We start from the raw sequence: 15,521 nt of genomic DNA on the forward strand, positions 1-15,521 counted from the left end.
ATTATGCTACTCTTAAGTCTTATTAGCCAGGACTTGTTGGAAGATCTGCTATCTAGTAGCAAGATACAGTCGGTACATTATTTCTTTTAATTAATTCATTAAAGTAAACAGAAAATAGCCTGGATCCTATCTGTCTGCATCTCTTTGGAAGAAAGGCAAAGAGTTCAACGGCAGTTTTAAATTGGGGAAAGGATTCCTGCTTTGCAGCAGAGGAGCAGAGATTGCGGTAGCATCCTTTGGAAATACACACCACCTTCTTCAAAGCAACAAAAAAACCCCACCGCCTGAAGCCCACCCAAAAGACTGTGGCTTGGAAAACCTGTATCACAAGCCGAAGATGAAGAAGTGCCTCCCACCTCCCCAGGTAACCTGCCCCGCTTCCGAGGGGCAGTCCCACGGCCATGGCACAGCCTCATCGGACCCTGGGGATGCCGTCGCCGTGCCCACCGCGGGGTCAGCCCCCGCCGTCTCTACAGCAGGGATGCGATGCAGAGATGCTGATCCCGTCCCCACGTCCTAGAACGAGGGTCCAGCCGCTGCCCTCCCCCCACGGGATGCTGGTCCGAGGCTCCTCACTCCCAGCCCCTCTACCAAGGGTCCATATCCCCCTCGGCATCGCCACCGCTCGAACCGCCCGGGGCCGGGGTCCCCCGCAGCGACCCCGGCTCCACCTGGACGATCGGGAGGGTCCGCGCGGTTCCGTCCGCGGAGCGGGAAGGGGAGCGCGGCGGGGACCGGCGATGCCACCGGCCGGGCCGGGCACGGGCCGGCGGTGTCACCGCAGGGACACGGAGCGCCCCGCGGAGCCCCCGCTCGGGGCAGGGGGTGCGTGCAGGGTTGGCGGGGCTGAGCCGCGGGAGGCGCGGCCGGGCCGGGCGGGCCATGGGGGGGCGCGGCCCCGCGCGCAACTTTCCGCCGCGCCGAGGGACCCCGGCGGCCGCGCCGGCGGTGGTATCGTATGCAAATACGCAGGCTGACGTCAGAGATCATGTGGGGTTTGGCGTAGATCCCCGCCGATCGAGGGCTTTTTTTTTTCTCCTTTTTTTTTTTTTTTTTTCTTTTTTTTTTTTTTCCGCGGCGGGGCAGGGGCCGGTGCGTGCGCGCGTGGCGGGGCGCGCGTGTTCCCCCGCGGGCCGGCGCGGCGGGGGCGGGGGGCGCGGGGGTCCCGCGGCCGCGGGCGGCGCACGGAGCGGAGCGGCGCGGAGCGGAGCCCCTGTGCCGCTCCGCCCGGGACAGTCGGTGCCGCCGCCCTGGGCGCAGGTAGGAAACTTCCCAGGCGGGGCCCCCTCCCCCGGTGCGCGGCGCTCCCCAGTCGCCCCCTCCCTGCGCACGGACGCTCGCCGGCGCTCCCGCCCCGACCGCTCGCACCCAACTTTTCCTCCTGCAAGAAACTGTCCGGTTCCCTGGACTTCGGCGGGGGCCGGGAGGTGGGGGGGAGGGCGGTGGAGACTGCCGGGGGTGGGAGCCGGGAGGGTTGTTCGGGGTGGGCTTTTATTATTTTAGCTACATTTTTCATTTTTGGCCGTGCAGCCTCCCTCCCCTCGCCCTTTCTCCGCTCCCCGCCGCCTCCTGATCGCAAGTTTGGGCGAAGAGGGAAAAGCAGGAGGGGGGGGAAACATGTCTACGTTTGTCTATGTCGACATCAGCCACACAAAATATGGCGTCCGCTTTCGACAGGGCGTTACGTAGAGGCGAGCAGGGGATTTTGTCAGCGCGGTCCCTGACGAGGAGCCGCGGGCTCCCGGGCCGAGGGGGCAGAGCCGCCCCGGGGCGCGGGAGGGGCCCGGCGCCGCCGCCGCGCGTGGCTCCGCGCCCGCGGCCGCACTTGGCAGCGGTTTCTTCTGGTTTAATTTTTGATGTGTTTTCCTTCCTCCTGCCCTCCTTCCCCTCTTTGGCAGCCCCCCTCCCGCCCGTGATGCCGTGGTCGTGGCGCGGGTCTCGCTGCCGGTAACTGCGGGGAGCGGCGAGGCGGAGCGGCGGCACCGAGCCGGGACCGCGGCGGGGCAGAGCCGGGCGCCCTGCTCCATCCCTCCTCCACCCAGCGAAAGGCTCTGCCTTCCCGTGGCATTTTGTTTTCTCCGGAATGGGGAGATTTGGGGAAATGCAGGCTTTGGCACGTTATATGCACTGCATTTTTTTTTTTAACGAGAGGTGACTTTCCCGTTTGTTTTAGCCGATTTCCAAAGACATCACAGAAAGGTCTTTTTTTTTTTTCCCTCCTCTCTCTCCCTCTGTGATGAAGGCGACAGGGAGGGATACTGATCCCACCACGCCCACCCCCCCACCCACCCCCTTTGCTAGGACTATAACTTGGAAATGATACAGGGAAGTACCTGTCTGATTTTGGGGGATCCCTATACCCAGCTCTTTCCTGAGCACTCCGGTTAGTTCAGAGCCTGGGAATCCCTCCTGAGGGAGACGGCCGGGAGGCGGGGCATGGCTCTGATTTCCTCCCCCTTGGCTGCCCGAGCGCCTCTCCGCTGGCGGCTCCCCATCCTTTCTTGGGGCAGGTGCTCCTTGGAAACCCTGGGAACTTGCGAGCGTCCTGCCGCGCAGGGGAACACAGCAAAAGTTTTGGATTGGAAGATGGAGAGCACAAGGGGAGAAAACATCGCAGAAGTAGGAATGGGAGGGAAGAGTAGGACTCCTGGCTGGGTGGGAAGGGTGATGAGGATCGCTGGGCATCAGCCGCTCCTGCCTGCCGGGTCCCGCAGCCGCAGCGCGGGGAGCGGCGGGCAGAGTGCCACAGTGTGCATTGCCTTGAGAGGCTACACGTCTGACAGCACAGGGTCACAGCACAAGGCTGTCAGTGAGGTGCCTTTTATTTTTAAACTACAGATGAAACTTTGTGCGCGGTTTTTCCCTCCTGGCCGCGGCTGGGTCATAGAGGCACGGATGTAACTAGAGGAGGTCTGATGTCTCTGGCAGAAACTTCATTCATGCAGCCCTACTGGGAAATGGCATGTGTGTTAGGAGTGGTGTGTGTTGCCGAGGTTTTATTAGACCAGTAGATGAGCAATATTACTGTTTAGGAGGTGTCTGTGACCAGAGTGCTTTGCCAGGGTAATACATTTCTGTAGCAGTAAAGCCTTTCTAATGGAGATGTGGCTTCAGTATGTTGTATGAACTCAGCAGCTCTTTGAAACAGAATTGTAGCCTGATTTCTGGATCAGGGAATGCAAGATAGTGGCCAGCAATTGGGAAGAATATAAATGCTAAGAATTGGCTGGTCCTTATTTTACTTTGCCCCCATATGCGTGTTTATCCCCTCAGCTTCTGCAGAAAGCAATGGCCAAGAGCTGTCCCATGTTTGTCCTCTCTTCTTGTATCCGTGATAAACTCAGTGCCAAAAAGCATGGATAGGTGTTTATAGCTCAGTCATCAGCCCGAAGACCTTGTGATTGCTCACCTTTGTAAAATGACATTTTTCCTGCCTGTCCACCCAAGAGCTCAGCTGTCAGAGTTTTGTCACACAGGACATTTCCTGCTGTCAGTGTTTGAAAGTAGCATGCTCCTTCCAATTGCTTTCTCTCCAAAATTCTGCTCACTTTTTTCCTTTTTACTCTAGTTACAATCAGCAATTTCTAGTCAATATCTGAAAAATGAATAATCCATTATATGAAACAGCCCAAGTTTGTCGTGTTTTTTCTTGTGGGGAGGGGAAAGTTTTATTGTGTTTTTATTAAAAGTCAAAAAAAACCGACGTTAAATACAGTAAAGTTACTGGCTTCTTTTTGCATTTTCAGACCAGTTTCAAACCGCTCCAGGCTGGAATGAGAACACAGCAAGTTTTGCTGATCCTCGTAAAAGACAAAAATTTTAATGCCAGATGTGACATCACTGTATTTGCATGTTTGCATGTATTTGCATCTTCAGGTTTTATTTCTTTTTGTTTTGCCCTAACTTGGATGGTTCTCAGAAATGCTATTTGGAGTGTCTTCTGGTTGGGATGTTTTGATCCATGTCTAAATTATTTTTCTTTGTGTCCACTTAAGGAATGGAAACATCCACAGAAAATAAATAGAAGAAGTATTTTAATTAGAATTTTTTCAGAAACATGCAGTGTCACAGCTGAATTCCCTGAGATTTCAGCATGGCTGTCAGGTAAAGCTGCATTTACATTTCACGTGGAGTGTAATTGTAGTTTGACTTTCTTTCAGGTGTGAGGGTAACTCAGCAAGTGTTTTCTTTTCGTAAAGGTTACTGCACATCTACATGATGCTGAAAGTAAGTAATAAACAAAAGTTGGCACTAATATAATCTATAAAGTCTTTAACTTAAAGCCATTATGATTATTGCTGGTCTTCTGTCAGGGTGTGTTTGCATGTGTCACATCAGTTAGAACTAATAATTGTGGTTAGTTTATTTTATCAACCCTTCAAAAATAGATCTGAAGTTTACAGGATGTAATGATACAGTTCAGTCCCAGGGTAACAGTAAGTTGGGTTTTTTTCTGAAAAGCTGAAAGAGCTGTTGATTTCCAGAATGATTCAAATACTCTTCATATAGAGTAATATTTGAAAGTTTGGTTTGTGAAGGTGTACAAAATGGAAATAAAATAAGTTGGGTGCTTGGAAGATGAAGGGAGCAGTGGTCAATTCCAGCCTTGCCTTCCAGAGACAGTTCAGAAATCACCAAGCCAGCCCTCTCCCCAAAATCACCATGCCTTTGCGAGGCAGAGGGGTTGTTTGGTTGGTTGTTTTGGTTTTAAAAAGTAGCACTTGGGGTTGTTGTAAAAATGTGAGTTTGAAAATAAGGCAGTGCATTTGGCAAGCTCTTTTCAGAACTGTGGGACCCCAAACCAGTTCCTACAGGGAAAACTGAATTTCCATAAGCTCAGTTTATGTAGAATGACCAGTGTTGTGAGTCTGCTGGTGAAACTGAGGGAGAGGTGTGAAATGATTTTGTGTATTTAGCTCTGCAGAAGGCTCAGATGGCTTGGTTTTGTTATTGAGCAGAGAGAGAACGACGCAGGCAAGGAGAGAAGGTTTAGGTGTTGGCAGCTAGGAGGGGACTTCAAAAAAGTCATCCTGGGAGATTCTGCTAGCTGAGGAGGTGGATTATGGTGCAGCATCTCCTTGAATTCTTGAATGAGACTGCACATGGCCTGCAGTGGGCAGTGCCCCAGTGGGGCTATGGTGGGAAGGCTCATGTCAGTGCTGGACAGAGGGGAGCATTTGCCTTCTGGAGGGGAGACGGGAGGAAGGGCTGGGAAGCAAATGGGGAAGAAGGGGATCTGGAACACCTGCATGGTTAGAAATCACACGTCAGGAGTGGAGGGAGTGAGCTTGCAGTGAGTTTTGACAGCCTTTGGCAAATTGGCTGGGGGCGAGGGCACATGCTGGGTGCTGAAAGCCGGGCAGGGGCAGGGAATTCAGCTTTGCCCTGGGAACAAGCCTCCCCAGCACCATCTGCAGTTTGTGTCTTCTCCGCGCTGTTGTCCAGTGGGGACCTGATGTAGCAAACTGGAGCCTGCGCACCCCTTGCCTGCCTCTCAAACTAACTATTACAGGTTTATTGGGAGGAATTTGCAATCTCCACATCTCCCACCCACACAGACTACAGGGTAAACAGTACCATGGTCCAGGCTCAGCCTTGGATGCAGTTTCTGTCTGCATGGTTCAAAAGCTCTGAAGTCCTGTAGGCCTCTGCCTTGTGCTGCCTTTGTCTGGGATTGCCCAGCCCGAGGGTTGAAAGGGATCTTTAAATTGTTTCTTGCTGTCCAATCTAAACCTACACTCCTTCAGTTCAAAACCATTGCTCCTTGTCCCATCTCTACAGGCTTTGGTACAAAGTGAGACTGTGTATGTTTAATATCTCATTAGCCAGGGTACCAGGTGCTCTGGTCTGGTCAGCATCCCACAAGCACATCAAGGACTTCCTCCTTGGGTGAATATGCTGATAGTGGGTTTATCATCCCAGCCCTGTCTCAGTAGGTGACATTGGCAGTAATGTCCCTTTGCTGGTGTAGCAGCCCTTTCACTCCCGGGTTTGCCAGCGCAGCTGCTTCAGTGGCATGTCCTGCCCTGGGCTGGAACAACACATGGCAGTGTTGGTGGTACAGACCTGGTGTGAGGTGTGCCCATGCAGACATGCCTGCTCTCATGGGCTTGTTCAGCTCTTGTGTCTGCACATCCACTCTCTGCTCTGGGAAACCTCCAGCTTCACTACTGGAGTGCAGCCCCAGTTAAGTGCAGCCCCTCCTGCAGCTGCAGGCAGTGGAGGCTCTGGATCACCGAGATGGGCAAATGCAAATAGCTCTGTGCAAGTCACAGAGTTTCCTCAAGAGAAGGATTACCTGCCTGCTGTGGCTTTCAGTTCACTTGGTAAACTCTTCCACAGCCTGAAATTCATCTTCTTTCCTGGAAAAAAGTTGCAAGATGAAAAGCAAAGCTACTTGCCTTGCCACTTAGAAAACTCATAGCTTTGGCTTTGCAGAGAAACAGCCCCTCTTCTTCTCTCCCTCCTTTATGAAGTGACATGTAGAGGTATAAATCTTTAGTGTTACCTTTTAATCTGTAACATTTTGATGCTGTGATTTGCAGTGTGGTCTCAGTTGGCACTGGTGGAGGGGACGATTAATTTCATGTGAGCAGTGGGTTGGGTAAGTTGGGAACATCTTGCACTGCTTTTCATTTATTTATTAAGCCTATGAGAGGCCTGAAATCTTGGATTTTCCTTCTCTTTTTCCCTTCCCCATTCTTCCTGTCCTGACCTTATTTCCCCTCTTAAATACTAAATATTTTTTTAAACTTGCAACCTCAAATTACCTGTTTATTTTGGCTTCTCTTTTGTAGTTGATTGTATGTTGTTCCCACAATTTTTAATAAGTGTTAAAATTGCATATTTCATTCTTTGGAGCTTAAAACAAACAAAAAAACCCTCCACCAACAAACAAAGAGAGAGATTTTCTTGCTTTTTTGAGTCAGTGACCATAACTAAGGAAGGCTCAGATTCAGTGTTACTTAACCTCTTGTCCAGTTTGGTGGAGGAAGTGGAGGAAGAAGTCCTGTGAGCAAAACTGTATAGGGAAGAATGTGGTTCCTTTCTTTTTAAGCAGAATCTTGTTATTTGTGGTTTGTTTGGTTTTTGGGTTTTTTTGGGTTTTTTTTAATACCACCCAAAAATAAGCAGGTTCTGAGCTGCTGCTGAAGGCACTCTCAGAGAAATTTAATAAAATATCAGTATGTCTCAAGGTCTCTGTACCCCTCCTGCTGCCTTTCTTGTGTGTATTCACTTTTCTCACTCTAAGTTTTGGACATTTGTTTTTTACATTTCTCAGCCAGATTTCATGCTTATTAGTTTCAGTTACTTTATGTTGCACTTTACTTAGATAGCAGAAGTGGGAAAATACTTGTTCTTTTTCTTAAATCCTACTAGCAAGACAAAAATCCAAGAGGATATACCAGTTGGAAGCAGTTAAGTTTTGTAGGGTTTCAAAGTCTGCCGGGTGGTGGCCTGGGAATTGGTGCAGGGAGGTTTTTGCCTCCTCTCATGCCAGTGAAAGCCAGTATGAAGCAGACAGCAGCAGCATCTCCAAGCTTTGCTGCCGGGCTGGCAGAGCACTGCTGATTCACTTTCACACAAAATGAAGGAAAGTCCTGATGGTTCTGGCCTCAAGTGCTTCTGGGGATATTCCTTCCCCTCCCCTCCTCCTACCACCCACCTCAAAAGAAAGATGTCTTGTGGGGTTTTTTTTTCAGCATCCTCTTGAGCACAAACTGTCAGGCACCACAGGGAGTTTTTACTTGTCTTTTGTCTCTCCAGAAACTGATTTATTTAAATGATATGCTGGGAGCACACTGCTGTTAAAGGCTTTGGTGCTTGTTGTCTTCGAGGCTTTGGTACAGCTTTCTTGAAAATTGTGGAAGATGGGGTTATCCCAAAGAATCCTAGTTTCCCCTGAAGCTGTTTTTTTCTGCATTTTTCCAAAGAGATTCCCCTTCCTGGTCGTCTGTGAAGAGTGTTGTTCATTTCCATGTGATTGAAAGGCGAGGAAGTTGTTTGAGTGCTCAGCTCCCTCCCAGGGAGAGCACTTGGCTGCCTGGCTGGGAGTCCACATGACTGTCGCTGCTCCCACCCCTGGGACCGGTACACCAGTGCCCTCCTTTTGCTCAGCCAAAGGTGGTTGCAGAGTCCTTTATCACTCATTTATTTACTATCTGGCATCCCCACGTTGTCTCTTGCAGCCTGTCACCATTATGATGCTGCTTTTCATTACTGTCAGGTGATATTCAGTACCAGGAGTCATGACCTTGCAGTTGCAGATTTTTGGGATCTGTTTCTCATGTCTCAGGACTTTCCAAAAAAAAGCCTTTTTTTTTTTTGAGAAAGACAGTGGGCCTTTTACCTGGGCACAGATCCTTCCAACCTGTGCTCAGGTAAAGTATTTTGCCAGGAAGCTACCAGCTCCACTGTGTGACCTTTTTGAGGGCTAGGTTTAGTTTTCTCTGAGAAACCAGCTGAAAAAGCTGGCTGATGATGCTGAAAATCTTCATGTGGGGTTTTCAAACCAGAGAAAGTGCCAGGAGTTGCTGCATAGAGGAGTTGGCAAATGCACTTGTGCCCATGTCAGGCTGCCAAGGACAAGGGCTGGTGGCCACTGAGGACCTGCAAGATTTTGCCCAACTACAGCAGGTAGGAAGCTTCCAGGTGTAAATGGTGATGAGTAAATTCAGAGTATAAAGTGCTGCCTAAAGAAGCCTCTACGTCTCTCTGCCAGTCTGGGATTCTTCAGCATAAGAGAGGAGTTGGCTCTACATGTGTTTTAAAACAACTGGAGTGACAAGAAAGAATTATGTGTTTGGAGTGAACTGTTTTCTTTACTACTTTTAAATTGGCATCTCTTGAGAGCATCCTCATAATTTCAGTATTGCTAAAATAGTTTTCACAGGGTATCCCTCCTCTGTGTATGTCTTGGCATCTTGTCTGTGTGCCTTGGTGATGTCGAGGGGGTGATGTGGTTTGGGAAATACTGCTCAAGGCAAACACAAGTTTCAAGATCCACACTTAATCAGATAAAGGAAAAAAAATCTTACCTCTCTGAGGGATTTTGCTTTCAACCATAAATATACTTGAGTGCCTTAGATTCTGTTTGTTTGTCCTGTTATCCTGGATCTTGTTCTTATGAACCTTATTTTTATGTCTTTGCCCTCTGTGTGATGGTCTAGGAGAGCGTGCAAACACTCAGTACATGTCCAAGTCAGGAGAGGAGTGTCACAATATATTATTTATGCTGAAAAGAGCTTGTACATAGGAATGATCTTAACTCCAGCCCCATCTCTTCTCCAGCAGCAAATCAGAGCACTGAGGTGGTGGATTTAAAGTTAATTTCCTGAAACCTGAACTGCTTTTTCCTTGCTCTGTTCTTGCCGCTTGATGAGTAGTGAATGGTCTTGTTCTCACCATAAAGTGCTCAAGGGTGAGTGCTTTCAACCTCAGGGTCTATTGCCCTAGGGTGCAAGGGGTGAGCAGGCACCAGACACCCTTTGCCAGCTGGCTCCAGTTCTGTGCTGAGCCCTCTGCAACTCCCCCACAAAAATTCTGGGAGACTTAAATATAAGGTTCTTCTAAATAAAATTAAAAAAAAGTACACAAATCCCTGTCTGCGCCTTGTGCTTAGTTCAGGAGGAAGATCATTGTTGAGCACATGGTTTGCATTTTTATTTTCTTTGTGGTATCCTGTTCCTTCACCTCTTCCCCTACCAGTCTGTTCCCACCACGACATATTTTTGGAGGGCTCAGTTTGCATCCCAACAAGGAGCTTGCTGTGGCAGGGTGCTCACAGGACAAGGAGAGCACCTTTCTATCTGTGGGCAAAGTGCTGTTGTGATGCTTGATGGAGACTGGGATCTGCTTTGAACTGTGCTGTAGAATGGGAAAAGTGAGATTCTGGGTATTTAACCCAAGCTACATCCCAAAATTGGTGGTGTTGTAAATGGTATGCAGAACTGTGTGGCAAAGGATTTGTGGCTGCTTTACTTACAGATGGTAGCAGACAGCAAGAGGGATGGGAATTATCACCTGGGCTCTGCCACGCTTTTAGCTTTGAGATATGTTGTGTGGAGTGGTGTGAGTTGTAGCTTGATGCATTTTGAATGGTGTATTTGCACAGGAAACCTGAATTCATACCTGAGTTTCCTCTCTGTATTGATTTCTGCAGCCAAGGTAGGAATTTGATCATATTTTTCAGTTATCTGCCTTGCACTCAAGGCATCCTTTCCTATTTGCCTTTCACTGGAACAAGCAGTAGGACCACTTACACTGGTTCATGTTTTCATCTAACATGCTTTAGTTATTTAAATTTTTTTTAATCTGCCTGTATTTTGTTCATTCCTGTGCAGATAGGGGTTTTATTTGTTGCTTCTCTCTTGTCCTGATCCTTTTATTGAGTCTCAGGGTGGAGGCTTGCTGCTGAGTGTTGCAAGGTCACTGCTTGGCTTGTGCATCTAGGCCCTGCTGCAGCATCTCCCAGATGAGTTCCATGCTGAGCTTCTGGCACAGATTGGCTGAGACACCCTTCTCCTGCTCAAATTCCTGATTGCTGCTCTGCACAGCAGTGGAAAAGGACTGTGATTTGCAACCCTTTAGTAGTGGTCTTTGCAGCTGACAGATACTCATTTTGGAATGTTCTTCAGCTTCTGCTGTGGCCACTTGGCTTGCCACTTTGGGGTTGCAGCTTGGTAAATTTTTGGCTGATACATGAATGGCCCATGTCCCTTTGCTGTCTTGTAAAATCAGTAAAAAATAATTCTCAAAGGGTTGGAAACAGAAAATGTAACACACACTTAGCATCAGAGTTTTGCTGGAGGAGAAGGTAAAATGTCAACTTTTTTTCCTTCTTTTTTTAAATGAAACAGGCAGCTAATAGAAAGTTGATTAAGAAACATGTGAGATTGGGTAGGTCGTTCTTATCATTAAAGATTTTTTTTTACTTGTCTGCTGTTTTAAAATATTTGTTCTTAAATTATGCAAAATAGAGTGTGTGAGTGAGGAACAGCCCAACACACACCTGCATCTAGCAAGGTTCTTCCTATGTAACGTTTCATCCTTAATGCAATTTAAATTAGTTTAAGGTATTAAAGTCTTTAAACCAATGTTTATGATCACTTTAAGACACTCCCCACTCAAAGCATGAAGGAGCATTACATGCTATGGATTTTAAAAAGAGGCAGTATACATTCATTGCTAATTATGTACTTTATTATTAAGTCTGAGTAGTAATTATTTTCCAGAGCATGTTTGGCAAATGATAGTTTTTAATAAAATTACAGAATAACATAATTACTTGAAATTTAACTTAATAAATTTATGTCTTAGCACAGTAAGGATCTACTAAGGTCGCCTTTGATCTGCATTGAGAGCAGCAGGCAGAATCATGTTTGAAGGTGAGAAAAGTCAAGGAGCAGTTTTGTTAAAAACTAGACTATCCAGGAGGTGCTGTAGGAAGCTCATTGCTTAGGTGAGAGTGGGGTGTTGATGGGGATGTTTTTTGTCTCTTCAGTGAGAATCTGGGATGGATGGATTAGGCAAATCGTAGTTAATTATTTAACAAAGGGCCCAGTGCTGCAGTTGCCTTTGACTCCTGCGCTACTAAAACATCTCTGGTTTGGAGAGTGGAATTAAGACTGTAACTTTGAGATTAAGCTTTTCTTTTCCTTTTTGTCTTCTCTTTGAATACAAAGCTCTTGACTGCCAGTCCTGAACGGCTGGAACAGATGAACTTTTGCACTCTGTGCTAAGGACACTTACATAAAAGGGAGATACTCAGATTGCATCCAAACCTAGCTCAGTTTGCTGTTGGAGGAGGTGGGTCTGGCTGTCCCTTTCCATCTGGGGGTCTTCAGGGAGCCTCTCTGCTATCAATCCTTGCTTTCTGTGCAGACCCCTATTAGAAAACCACAGAAAAGGGTTAAACTGACAAACCAGATGTGATGTGAGCTGAAATCCAGGAGACTGATTATTCCTGGGGCCAGCAGGACTGACGCAAACCGCTTTAGTGTGTTTGATTTGTGGTGCTGAATTCCTGTGTGCACTGGGTCACACTGGCCATTCTCCACAGCACAGGTGGTGGTGGGGGTCTCTCCACAACCTCCCTGTTTTCATCAGACCAGTAGGAAGTTACTGTGCTGGGATTGATGGACCCACATACACATGAATGTGGAGGAAGATGGAAACAAACCTCATAAATCCTTTAAAAATCAGTGATGCCGGCAGGGATAAAACGAAGGAAATTTGAGTTTGGCAGTGTCCAAACTTTTACCCAATTCTTCTCAAAACAAAAGGGCTGCAGGACTGCAGTTCCACCCAACAGCCTGGCCAGTGGTGCCCTCCCTTGGTAAAGCCCCTGGCAAGCAGAGTTGCCAAAAGGTGACTTCTTGTCTGCAAGGTGCTTTCCTGTCTGCAGAGATACAGCCAGGGGATGTCACTTCAGATATACAAAAAAGTACAGCAAGAATACCTTTTCACCAAAGTCCTCGCTGCATCTGAGGCTGAAATCACAGAAATCGTTCTTTGAAATTGGCTGCCCAGTTATATTGTGAATTTGGTTTTCAAAGTGCAGCTTTGAACAAACAGTTGAGACTTTTAAAAGGCATCAACACCCACTCTTTTTATTGGCATTTTTACATATGTGTTGCTATGGGGTGCACACACACACCTGCACATAGGCATTGCATGCTCCTACCTGATTGTTTGGAGCATTAGTCTTGTACTTAAGACACAGCACTGAAGCCTTTGCAGTCCCTCAGGTGTGCACGGAGCATCAGGACGCTTGGTTCAGACCACTTCCAGCAGCCTCCATCCGTGCTGGGTGACAGCAGTGGGGCAAGGGGTTGTGTGTGGTTCTGCTGGAAGTCCTGTGATCAGCTTCTGGGTCTTGCTGTGATGGGGAGAATTTGATAGAAGGATCAAGCGATTCCTTCACATTATCACATTGTAGTGAATGAGCAAACGCTACTGTTCTCGTCTTGCCTTTACCTCTGAGATCACCAGCAGCTGCTTCATTAACTATTAATGGTCTGCTCATTAATGCTGTAAAAGGCTAGGACCAGTCTTGCAAATTTTCTGGACTCTTCCCCTGAAATATTTATGACTTGCTCACTGTGCAGAAGGGCAAGAGCAACAGCAGAGAATGTGCCTCCAAGTTTTGTTGAGCTTTATTAAAAAGCTCATGAATATGAAGAACCTGGCAGCTTCTTCCTCTTTTTTAGTTTTCTGAGCTAGTGCTGCACATCTGGCTCTAGGGGTCGAGTGGGCTGGTGTTTTGCTGAAGCATCAGTGGCAGTGTTGGATGCTTTATTGATGATCTCTGGTTCTTGTAGTGCTTTCCTTTGCATCCTCCTCCTATACAAGCACCAAGGTGTAATTGATACCTCCACAGGAGGTTTTATTACTGTTAAGTGGTGGGGAAACTGAGGCACAAAAGTTGAACATTTTGCCTGGAGCCAAGCAATAGAAAGCCATCAGAGGATGGAAATGTTTTGCCCAAGGCTGTAACGATACTTTTAATTCAAGTCTGGTTAGTGTGAAAGAGTGGGACACTCACTGAGCCTGATCTGAAGCCATTGCTACAAGTCATTCCTGTCCCTTCCAAACAGAGCTCCTGCATCAGCACAGAGATGAGCAGTGAGTCGTGAATTCCCTGGGAAGGAGCCAGTTGTTTCAGTTCTTTCTGGTACCAAGAAACAGCAGGAAAGCTATTTTACCCCTCCATCCAGATTTTGGAGATAAAACTGTGTTCATCTCATCGCTTAAGTCTACCAGCAATAAAGAGTCTGTCCACTGAATCCCAACTGCAGCTCAGCTGGTGGTGCACCAGGCAGATTAAAATCTCTTTTTCTTTCCCACAGCCATCTGCAGAGCGAACACTGGTGTAAATACATGTGGGAGGCATTTTTTGGTAAAGTAGGGAGATATGCTTTAAAGAGAACAGGTATGACTCCAGGAATGAGGACCAGTTTGTGCAGTGTTTAAGATCTTTCCCACATCCAGCTGGCCTTCAGAGTGAAAAAGGTCCTCTGTGCCTGGAAGATGCAGGGTGTGTCAGGAATGACCAGCCTTTAATACTCTTTGAGCTTCTGGGGTTGCAGGTAGTGCTGAAGTGGAACCAGGTGGCAAAATAAATCCATATCAGAAACATTCTCTGGTACAACTTTCTCATTATTTCTTACAGTGAATATTTCATCCCACATCATATCAAGTTTCAACAGATGCTTGGTTTCTCTCCTGGAGCCATTCCTTTCAATTGCTGGAGCAAAGTTAGGGCATACCAGGATAGAAATTTAAAGCCCTTCACTGAAACAATGTTTAAGTCAGTGTTTATTTTACACAGCTCTGGCAAGGTGCATGTGATGGACACAACTTGGAGGTCGTGCTGTGTCCTGTATGATTTCAGTAGGCGCTGGTGGGAGTCCCTTGTCACGTTGATCTCCAGGAATATTCCAGCAGCATACTGAATGCCATCTGCTTTTGCCCTCAAAAGTAGCATAAGTGTCTTTGGGGAAGACTTCTGGGGTTCTACTGCTACAAGGATAACACCCAGATCTTAAGTTTCTTTTGTGACTCTTTATTGAGGTAATTCCTCCAAAAGCTGGAAAATGGGTAGATGCAAGAATTGAGTCCCTGGCTGTTGGCTGGTGCAGCTCTTCTAAAAAAAGCTGCAGTGGAGACTTCAGAGCAGATCATTGTTGGTTTTTAGTTACCAGTGGGTGCCATTACCTCTCCTTTTGTAGAGCTGCTCCCTTCCTCAACAAAGGTATGCCTCTCAGCATGGGCATGGAGGTTAAAGGTTTTATTAAAACCTGACTTTTGGGTGCCTGTTCCTCACCTTTTCCTTTGTAATTAGGTGGAGTCTGCCATCCAAAACAGACATGATTCCTTCAGCTCTGAGGCTGAACCACAGGTGAGAGATGTAAAATCTCTTTTCCTGAGGAGAGGAAAGATCAGTGTAATTCAGAATGTTGGGGGCCATGTCTTACCACTGCCAAAGGCATCGGTTATCAAGTATCAATTATGTGGGAAAACACAGTGATAATTAACACTTCAATTAATGTAGGAACTCCCTCTATCCTATGAAACAACTGGAAGAAGGAGGGATTCTCAGTAGAAACAACTTTCAGTTCTTGGTATCATAACATGAACTAAACCAGTGGCTGGCAGCAGAGGAATTCCAGATGTATCCTCTGCCTGTGAGCTACGTTTACCAGGAGAAGGCATGTATTTGCAGTCTTGGGCAAATTCCTCATTTCAGCACTTTTGGACTGAGAACTGGACTGTGCTTTAGAAAATGCTACAAATCATAATTCCTTTTCTGTTTCTGGCAATGTAGTCATGTCAAGATAAAAATGATTGTACAGATTTATGAAAAGTGGTTTCTAAAGTCTAGACTTTGAAGTGATATCTTGGCATCTAAGTGGTCCATGGGGTACCGGCAGTTCATTGGGACTTGCAGGTCTCTCACATTTTTAGCAGAAACTAGCTGTTGATTAGCTATTACTGTGTTTGCCTGTGTCCTCAAGCAT

At 47.2% G+C, this 15,521-nt stretch overlaps 1 protein-coding gene across 2 annotated transcripts in view; it reads left to right on the plus strand.

The window, feature by feature from the left end:
- Positions 1 to 1,164: 1,164 nt before the first annotated feature.
- ZHX2 (zinc fingers and homeoboxes 2) overlaps positions 1,165 to 15,521 on the plus strand; it is a 75,363-nt gene continuing 61,006 nt past the window's right edge. Inside the window, exons 1-2 of one of the 2 annotated variants that reach the window (XM_030971028.1) lie at positions 1,165 to 1,260; positions 4,161 to 4,227. The gene's annotated coding sequence lies outside the window, so the exon portion shown is untranslated. The remainder of the gene's footprint in view (positions 1,261 to 4,160; positions 4,228 to 15,521) is intronic. The other variant, XM_030971027.1, reaches the window with a different exon arrangement.

Source organism: Camarhynchus parvulus, chromosome 2 (genome assembly GCF_901933205.1).
Source record: "Camarhynchus parvulus chromosome 2, STF_HiC, whole genome shotgun sequence".
NCBI classification, from domain to species: domain Eukaryota; kingdom Metazoa; phylum Chordata; class Aves; order Passeriformes; family Thraupidae; genus Camarhynchus; species Camarhynchus parvulus.